Source organism: Hyaena hyaena, unplaced genomic scaffold (assembly GCF_003009895.1).
Source record: "Hyaena hyaena isolate Hyena2069 unplaced genomic scaffold, ASM300989v1 scaffold_632, whole genome shotgun sequence".
In the NCBI taxonomy this organism is placed as follows: Eukaryota; Metazoa; Chordata; class Mammalia; order Carnivora; family Hyaenidae; genus Hyaena; species Hyaena hyaena.
This window is the reverse complement of record NW_024081263.1, coordinates 818,092-827,600: the sequence shown is the minus strand read 5'-3', so window position 1 is coordinate 827,600 and position 9,509 is coordinate 818,092.

The window sequence follows — 9,509 nt, the reverse complement described above, 5'->3', positions numbered from 1 at the left end:
CCCTGGTCACAGCTTACTCCAGGAGAGGCCCTGAGTGGCAGGGATGCTGTAAGAGTTAAACTCTGTTTTAACGTGAGGAAGCAGCAGAGGTCTGAATTTGTCAAGTTCTTGGTCCACTGAATCCCTGAGATTCAGTAGTCTCCATGACCCTGGCTCTCCCAGGGCCCTTCTCACTCAATGTCAGGAGTTGCTGCTATTATCAGACATAGCCATGCCTGAGAGGAAGCGGCAAGCACAATAGGCTGGGAAATTGGGTGTGAAGGCAGCACAAGCCCCTGAAACCACCAACTGAAGATGGGTCCAGATCAGCACCTTTCAGCAGCCCAGCATGTGGTGGGGAGAGGAAATGTAAGGAGAGCACATTGCTTCCTCCCCTGGCCAGTGTCCATAGCTGTCTTGCCCATGGTGCCCTGGGAAATCTCACAGATGCTTTTGAGGCTGCCCAGATATGACCATGAGGTGGCTTCTGAGATGGGGATTGGGGAATAATAAGGTGAGGCCTGGCATCTTAGGGCCCGGAGTTTGGGGAAGCTTGTTGCCGCTGTCCAGGGTGCTGATACATACCAGCGCACCTTGGTGGAGGGGCACATAGCCTCTCACCACAATCACACCTGAGTATTGGAGTCTGGTTGCTACTGTTCAGGGTCCTGACACATCCCAGCTCACCTTGGTGGAGGGGCCCACAACCCTTCATCACAATCACTGTGGTGTGTTTAAAACAACCCAGGTGACTGATTCCCAGGCAAGTCCTGCTGATTGTCTGTAAAGTAAGCTAGAAACTTTTTTTTTTGAGAGAGAGAGAATGAGAGAACAGAAAAGAGGGGCAGAGGAAGAGGGAGAATCTTAAGTAGGCTTCACACCGTGTGCAGAGCCCAAAACAGCCCACGGAGTGTGAGATCATGACTTGAGCTGAAATCCAGAGTCAGACTCTAGACCAACCAAGCCACCCAGGAGCCCCTAGAAACCTAATTTTTAACAAACTCCCAAGGTTTGGAAACTGATGTGAGGTGTGGCTGGTCCTTTGGCTGTCAGTCTAGGGTGACTCCTGTCAGACCTCTCCCAAGAGATAGTGATCTTTAAATTTTTTTTGAAAAACCCTTGCAAAGCTTATGGTTTTGCAAAATGGATATGACTGTGGCTTATGTTTTGTGAAGAATAAAGCTGATTTTGAGTACCTTTGATCTGATACATTTCTTTTTTTTATTTAAAAAAATTTTTTTTTATTTCTAGGAGAGAGAGAGAGAGACAGCGTGAGCAGGAGAGGGTCAGAGAGAGAGGGAGTCACAGACTGAAACAGGCTCCAGGCTCTGAGCTGGCAGTCAGCACAGAGCCCGAAACAGGGCTCGAACCCACAAACCGCGAGATCATGACCTAAGCGAAAGTCGGACGCTTAACCGACTAAGCCACCCAGGCGCCCCATGATACAACATTTCTAATAATAAAGAATATTATTCTTTAGACCAACACTTCTATTTTATACATGGAAAAACCAAGTCTTAGAGAGGTTGTGTAACTTTCCCAAGAACTCACAGTAAGTTGTAGATCTGACACTTGTTCCTAGTTCTTACTGATCCTTAGGTTTGTTTTTATTTCTGTGACACATACAAGGCAGAAATAGTGACAAGTGACTTCTTCAGGGTGTCAGGAAACCTAGATTCTGTCCTTCTTTTTCTACTTGCTAGCTATATGACTGTACTTTTTTCTTTTTCTTTTTTTTTTAATATTTTTAAAAAAAATTTATTTCTAGGAGAGAGAGAGAGAGAGAGACAGCGTGAGCAGGGGAGGGTCAGAGAGAGAGGGAGACACAGACTCCGAAATAGGCTCCAGGCTCTGAGCTGGCAGTCAGCACAGAGCCCGATTCTGGGCTCGAACCCACGAACCGCGAGATCATGACCTAAGCGAAAGTCGGACGCTTAACCAACTAAGCCACCTAGGCGCCCCTGTACTTTTTTCTTTTAAAAAAGTAAGCATTAATTATTTCCTTGTTACAATCATAAAAATAATAGTAAGTTCAAAATATATGGTATTTTGTTAAAAATATAGTAATTAAAAGCAAAAACTTCTCTTCTTTCCAACTCCACTCTTCAGAATCATTAACTGACAGCTGTCTTGGGTTCCTTCTAAACAGTTTGGACATGTTATTTAACATCCTCATTGTTAAAACTTCAATTTTCTCATTGTTAAATGCAGATAGTAGTACTACTTGTGTTGGCTTCACAAGGGTATTGTGAGGAGTAATTGAAATGAAGTGAGGCATGGAAAGGACTGTTGTGTGATTCCTATGGACTTTCCAGACATGGTCAGGCTTGCGTGGATCAGTCGTGTGTCCTTCCCTGGATCCTCAGAGATACCTCCATGTCCAGCCTAGAGAGTTCTTTGCTCCTGATCCAGCGTTATCCACCACTGACCTGTCTGGTGATGTCCCAAACATCAAGCTTGCAACCAGTATTCCTGCCATGAAAATGGATTGGCTCTGGTGGCGCAAGGTCTTGTGTGTGCACCGGAGGTCTCACTGTGAGGAAAGAAGAGCTGGGTCAAGGAGACCTGGACTGGCCCCAGGGAATCCCCACTACCACCTCCTATGGGGCTGAGGATCTTGAATTGCGACTAGCCCATAAAGATCACTTCCATTCCCCTGGCACACAATGTTTCTCAGTACATATTCCTGGGGAGATTGATTTGAGTTATTTCAAAATATATAAAAGATGCCTTTTGAGGTGCCAGCTTAGACTACTACCCCTTCGTCGAGCACTAACCCTTCACCCTCAGGAGCTCCTGAGACTGTCCCTCTCTGGGCACAGTTGAAGAAACCTGACCCAGGAGCTGGACTGAGCTAATCAAAATATTTTTACTACACATTTGGAAATGTGAGTCAGAGAAGCAAGATTTGTAAGGATAACTAAAATAGAGTGGGAGGGTCAAATTTGGCACAATATAGAAGTGGAGTTGAAATATGAGAGAGAGGGAGATGGGGAGGGAGAGGGGAGAAGGGAGAGGGTAGAGGGGGAAATTCTAGTTAAAGAGAAGTCAGAGGGAGAGCTCATTCAGTGCCAGAGAAGTAGAGATGGAGAGTTCCCTTCAGTTACCTCATCCCAGTCACTCACAAGGTTGGGGTGAAGTTCTTGACCTTGGGTTCTGTGAAATACTTTTGCATCCTTCCATTACCTTTCCATAAATAAAATTGAGAGAGCCGTGGTTATTAGCAACCCTGAAATAAACAGCAATTGGATACTGTAAATGATAGTTTAAATTTTATTGCTCTTTTTAATGAATATAAGAAAAAGTTGTCATATTGAAAGTACTTCTGTTCTAGGGGGAGTGAAATAGCCTGCAAAAAAATCATACTGCTGACAGGTGTGCCATTAAAATTAAGTAAGAATAATAAATATATGTGACATTTCCTTTATAGTTAAGAGCTAATTTTTATACACTTTTGAGTGGATTTTAAAACGGTCATTTCTTTTTTTTTTTTTTTAATTTTTTTTTTAATGTTTTATTTATTTTTAGGAGAGAGAGAGACAGCGTGAGCAGGGGAGGGTCAGAGAGAGAGGGAGACACAGAATCCGAAGCAGGCTCCAGGCTCTGAGCTGGCAGTCAGCACAGAGCCCGACGCGGGGCTCGAACCCACGAACCGCGAGATCATGACCTAAGCGAAAGTCGGACGCTTAACCGACTAAGCCACCCAGGCGCCCCTAAAACGGTCATTTCTTTTGTTAACAGAAAAAAGGAAAAGGGGCTGGAATGACCAGGATAATTAGGGAATGCCCCCTAAGATGTGTTAATATACATACAAATGAATTCTTCTTTGTGTACTTACTTGATAATTTTGATTTGGTTGGAGACAAGTCCCTATTTGTGAATATAACTGTTACTTTTACCATAGATGCACGTACTCATATGTTGTAAAATTTGAGATGTCAGCATTTGAATACTTTCTCCAAACAGCAATGGACTTTGTTGCTGTTTTGTTCATATAACTGCTATTCTATACTTCCATGTGTTGTCTGATATAGCTTTTATTTGAAAAAGATGATGGGGTTGCGTCAGGCTAGGAATTAATTTTTAACAATACTTTGGGGCACCTGGGTGGGTCAGTCAGTTGGGTATCTGACTCTTGATTTTGGCTCAGGTCGTGACCCTGGGGTTGTGGGATCAAGCCCTGTTTTGGGCTCTGTGCTGAGAGTGCAGAGCCTGCTTGGGATTCTCTGGCTCTCTCCGCCCCCCTCTCTATGCCCCTCCTCCCTCCTAAAATAAAATTCAAAAACCCTTCCCAAACTCCAATACTTTAATGGAAATACCTGAATGGAGTATGACTGTGGAGATGCAAGTAGGACATACTGTGGTGTGTGGGTCAAAAATGTTATAGACAAGAGCCAAGGATTGGAAGGATAAGAAGCAAGGTGATATAGGAGAGGACAGAGGTCAGAGGAGGGCAAAGAGAACAAGAATCTGTATGGAGTTTAGTGATGAAATCTATAAGTAGTCCAGCTTAGAAACTGATCCATGAATACAGAAACAATCTCTCTGCCTCTGGTCTGCTCTAAGGTGCTTGTTATCTGCAAAAACACCAGCTGCATGGTGATTATACCACCTGAGGGTTAGTGTTGGCTTTTACCCTGTGTGTTCTCTTTGCATGTACCTGAAACCCAGATATCAAATATTGCTGTGTCTCCCAGGCTTCATGTATACTTTACCACTAACAGGAAACAATGTCTTGGAACAAACATTTTGGATTTGAGAAAGACTAAGAAAAATGCTACTGAGGATGGCTCTGCTAACTTGATAAAGGCTGTGATAAATGACAGATGCTATGATACTGGCCTCAGGGGAGAGAAAAGGGGAAAAAGAGAAAACAAATGGCAGTGGGATCAGGATGTAGAAAGGTAAAACGGTGGCTGTTCACATCTGCAGAACAGGAATGAACAAGGAGAGTCAAGTTGGGTCATTCATAATAAGTCATGCCCTCCTTGCCCTACAGTCATTGGATTGAAGGGGAGGCATGTGACTCAAGCCAGCCAATAAGTCTTTTCTACAAAAAAAATTTTTTAAGAAAAATTTTAAAGTTGGAGCTGAGAGAGGGCACCTGGATGGCTTAGTCTGTTGTGTCCGACTCTTGGTTTTGGCTCAGGTCATGATCTCATGGTCTTGTGAGTTTGAGCCCCGTGGCAGGCTCTGGGCTGGCAGCGTGGAGCCTGTGTGGGATTCTCTCTCTCTCTCTCTCTCTCTCTCTCTCTGCCCCTACACCACTCACCCTGTTGCAGTCTCTCTCAAAATAAATAAATAAACTTTAAAAAAAGTTGGAGCAGAGAAAGTCAGCTTGTGAGGAAGCTGACTTAGGAATGAGCCCAAAATGGTCTGTGGCCGCCTTGTAAAGGGTCTTGTGCACAGTGGACATGCCCAGAATACAAAGAGAAGCACAGACTAGAGCCAGCAAGGGTCCTGATGACTTCTATGACCTCAGTTTCCATTGTCCCTAGTGCCAGCTTCACCTCTGCCTACCTTTGGTTATGGGAGACTTTATATACTCTTTTAATGCTCAAATGAGCTTGAGTTAAACTACAGCCACTTGCAAACAAGGGTTCTGACTAATATAGTTCAGATGGAAGCTGCTGGTTATTGCTCAGGACATTTTAATTCAGAAGAAAATAAGGAGAAGAGCTCAGGCAGGATTTTATTATAACCTATACCCAGCATATTTTTCTTATTATATTTATTTATCTTTTGCTTTGCTTTCAGAGTGCTGAAGCTTCCCCTTGGGTTATCAGGTCATTCCAGGGGACAAGCTGGGACTTGTTTCTCTCAGGTGACGTGTGCTATTGTGCCTACCAGATACAGCTATGTGGCCTGGGTGGAGTGTCTTCACTGCAATTAGGCTGCTTGATTAAGCAATCCCTATTAACTTGTGAGCCATTTCATTTGCTTCACAACTTAGAAGGTCCAGCTTCACACTATAAGCTGCCTATTATCCTAATGAAGTGTTCTCTTCTGCAGTCACAGGCTTTGACATTATTGACTCAAAGAAGAAGTATCCTGGCCGTGCTTATGAAATGGGACTTTTAGTACCCCATGCTGATGTGTGGTGGTGGATGATGGTCCCATCCTCAGTGCCTATTGGAAGAAGATTGTATTATCCTTGCAATCTGCATACGTCTTTGGGAATGAGAGAACTATGTGAATCTGACTTTGTCAGTCAATGAAACCAAAAAATGATGAAGAGATTACTACCAAGTCTTTATTTTGAAGGAAATCCAAGGTGCTCACTTACCCAGAGTCTTTGTCTTGCATGGCAAGAAACATGAGCTTTGGATCAAACTGCCTTCTATTTTGAACAGAAGAGAGCAAGAGGTAGGTTGATAGATCTTGGAGTACTGTCAGCTTTGGGAAGTGGAATGTGGAGTTTTAAGAAGGGAAATGGGGAAGCAGAATTGGAAGGATTGATAACATACAAATTAAGACGGATGGACATGGACGTCTTAGAGCTTGGGTTGAGGCTGGCAAATAATGGAGAAAAGCCCTCTCACTCTGCATGGGGAGGTGGCACATGGTCCCTGCATGCCTCAGAGAGAGGAGGACTAGCCATGCTTGGTCACCTTCTGCTTCCGTGTCTTGGGTCTGCCTGATGGAAACATGGCTTAACTTTGATCAGTTCAGGCAGATGCTGCATTAGGTAAGTTTGGGGATTCTGCCTTACCATAGCCCCTTCTTAGGGCATCTTCTCTGCACAGCCCTGAATAATAAACAGTGGGCTATGTAATTACACTATATTGCCCCTTGGCATGATGATTAGATGAAGGGTGGATACCTGAGCCAGTTGTGGAGCAAGAGGAGGTTCACTAGTGTATTGGACTGAGCCAGTCAGAGCCTTTTCTTTCTTTCTTTCTTTCTTTCTTTCTTTCTTTCTTTCTTTCTTTCTTTCTTTCTTTCTTTCTTTCTTTCTTTTTCTTTCTTTCTTTCTTTCTTTCTTTCTTTCTTTCTTTCTTTCTTTCTTTCTTAATTTTTAAATGTTATTTATTTATTTATTTATTTCTAGGAGAGAGAGAGACAGTGTGAGCAGGGGAAAGTCAGAGAGAGANTTTCTTTCTTTCTTAATTTTTAAATGTTATTTATTTATTTATTTATTTCTAGGAGAGAGAGAGACAGTGTGAGCAGGGGAAAGTCAGAGAGAGAGGGAGTCAGACTCTGAAACAGGCTCCAGGCTCTGAGCTGGCAGTCAGCATAGAGCCCAACGCGGGGCTCGAACCCACGAACCGCGAGATCATGACCTAAGCGAAAGTCGGACGCTTAACCGACTGAGCCACCCAGGCGCCCCAGTCAGAGCCTTTTCTAAGAATTTGAATTAAGATGCACAGAAGCATCCTGGTTGGTAGTGGGCCCTAAATCTGAGAGATAATGGAGTAGATCTGGGCTTGGTGGTCATCTTGCAATATGAACATGCAGACGAAATGTGTTGAGAAGGAAAGAGTAATGGAGTAAGTGTATAGAGATGCTTCTGGTGCTGCAATTCCTGGTTCCAGTTTCCGTGAGGCCCAGACACACTTTGTTTCTTGTCCCTGAATTCCCTAAAATCTCTGTATCCTTACAGTAATACCCCTTTTTCTCCATGAGCTGATTCGAGAGAACTCTTCCTTGCAACCAAAAGACCATTGACTAGAACAGATGTTAAGAGCATAATCAACGTGGTAGCTACAAAGTGCAGAATTCAGCTGGATGAACCACTTAGCAGGCCAGCGTGACTCTACGGTTGTGTGTGTGTGTGTGTGTGTGTGTGTGTGTGTGTGTGTGTTTGAGGGGCATTAAATAAGTAGAGATGAAAGAACCCCTCATAACTCTATTCTCTTTCCCAACTTAGTTCCTTGGCTGCTCTCCATTTCCTGGCTTCAGCTGCTGAGAGTTATTTCTAGATGAAGTCAGTAAACTGTTTTTGTCTCTAGAACTCTGACCCCCAAATTCTCTGCTCAGATATACTACCTTTGCCCTCTACCACCCACATACCTCCTTTCTCTCTTCCTCTGTATCACTTCCCTGCCTCCCTACCTTGCAGAATTTTCCAACACCCCAGGGAAACCAAAGCAGACAATCAAGCTTGCAGAGCAGTGTCTCTCTCTGGTGAGGGGAGAGGGCGTAATGAGCAGTTTTCTGTGAGGACTTCCATAATCTCCTCTACCAGAAAGTTTGCAACTCCAACCACTGTTCTCTTACGCATATTTTGGGCAAAGGTCTTCATAGCTCCAGTGTTCTCCCGCATTTAGGCAAACTTAGCTTAGGGTCACATAGTCTGTGTCTGTGTGGGGGGATGCTAAAATGGAAACATAGGGGTTGGAAGGGAGGTAGGGAGCCCAGGTCTCCTCATCACAGTCATGATGGTGGGAGGGAAGATGCTATTGTCATAGATGTAGCCACTGATGCAGGGTTCTGTGGCCCTTGTGCCATTGTGGCTTCTGTGCCATTGGGAAAGGGTAGTCCCTGTTGGGGGACAATGAAGGGGAGGCAGGGTGTTGTGGGAGGCCATCAAGAGCATGGAGAGGACCACCAGAGTGACCTTGATATGCTGGAAGCGCCTGACACCCCCCACCTGCTGCAGGAGGTTGTTGAAGACCATGAGCAGGACCTCGCAGGAGCAGCTGGGCTGAGGCCTCCTGCTCCCTCAAACTGTTTTCTGTCTTTCCATTCAGAGGGTGGAGAGGGTGTGCCCTTTGTCTCTTTATATCACTGGTTCCTCCGTCTCCTGTAGCCCTAGGCTTCCTGATGGCCAGCTGTAGTTTTTAAAACTTTTTTTTCGGGGCGCCTAGGTGGCTTAGTCGGTTAAGCGTCCGACTTTCGCTTAGGTCATGATCTCGCGGTTCGTGGGTTTGAGCCCCGCGTCGGGCTCTGTGCTGACTGCCAGCTCCGAGCCTGGAGCCTGTTTCAGTCTGTGACTCCCTCTCTCTCTGACCCTCCCCTGTTCACGCTGTCTCTCTCTCTCTCTCTCTTCTAAAATAAATAAAACATTAAAAAAAAATTCCTCCTATCAGCTAATAGATAAAGCAGGCCAAAAGAACAAAACAAAACAAAAAAAGAAAAATCAGTACAATATATAAAATTTGAGATATACAATGAACATGTTTGATCTAATTCACCCAATAATTTCACAGTACAAAAGCTTTTCAAACACACATGGAGTGTTAATGGAAGTGAATAACATACTGGGCCTTACTGCAAGTCTACAAATTTAAAAAGATTAGCATCATTAAATATATTTATCCTAATATAATGTTGTTTTTATGTGTTATATTAATATTAGATGTGATTTATTATTTCTTTAATCATTCAAACATGTGCTTTGCTGCTTTAAAAAGTGGATTTAAAAAAGGTTTAATATTAGAAATTAAATCCCTTTTTGCCTGTGAAGGGATTTAACCTGGTTAGTTATTGTCTTCTGATAATTTTTGTTAAAAATGTTGTCATTTTTAATATAGTCAAAATCATGTTTTATTTTGTTAAGACCGTCTCATTTTTAATAAAAATTTTTG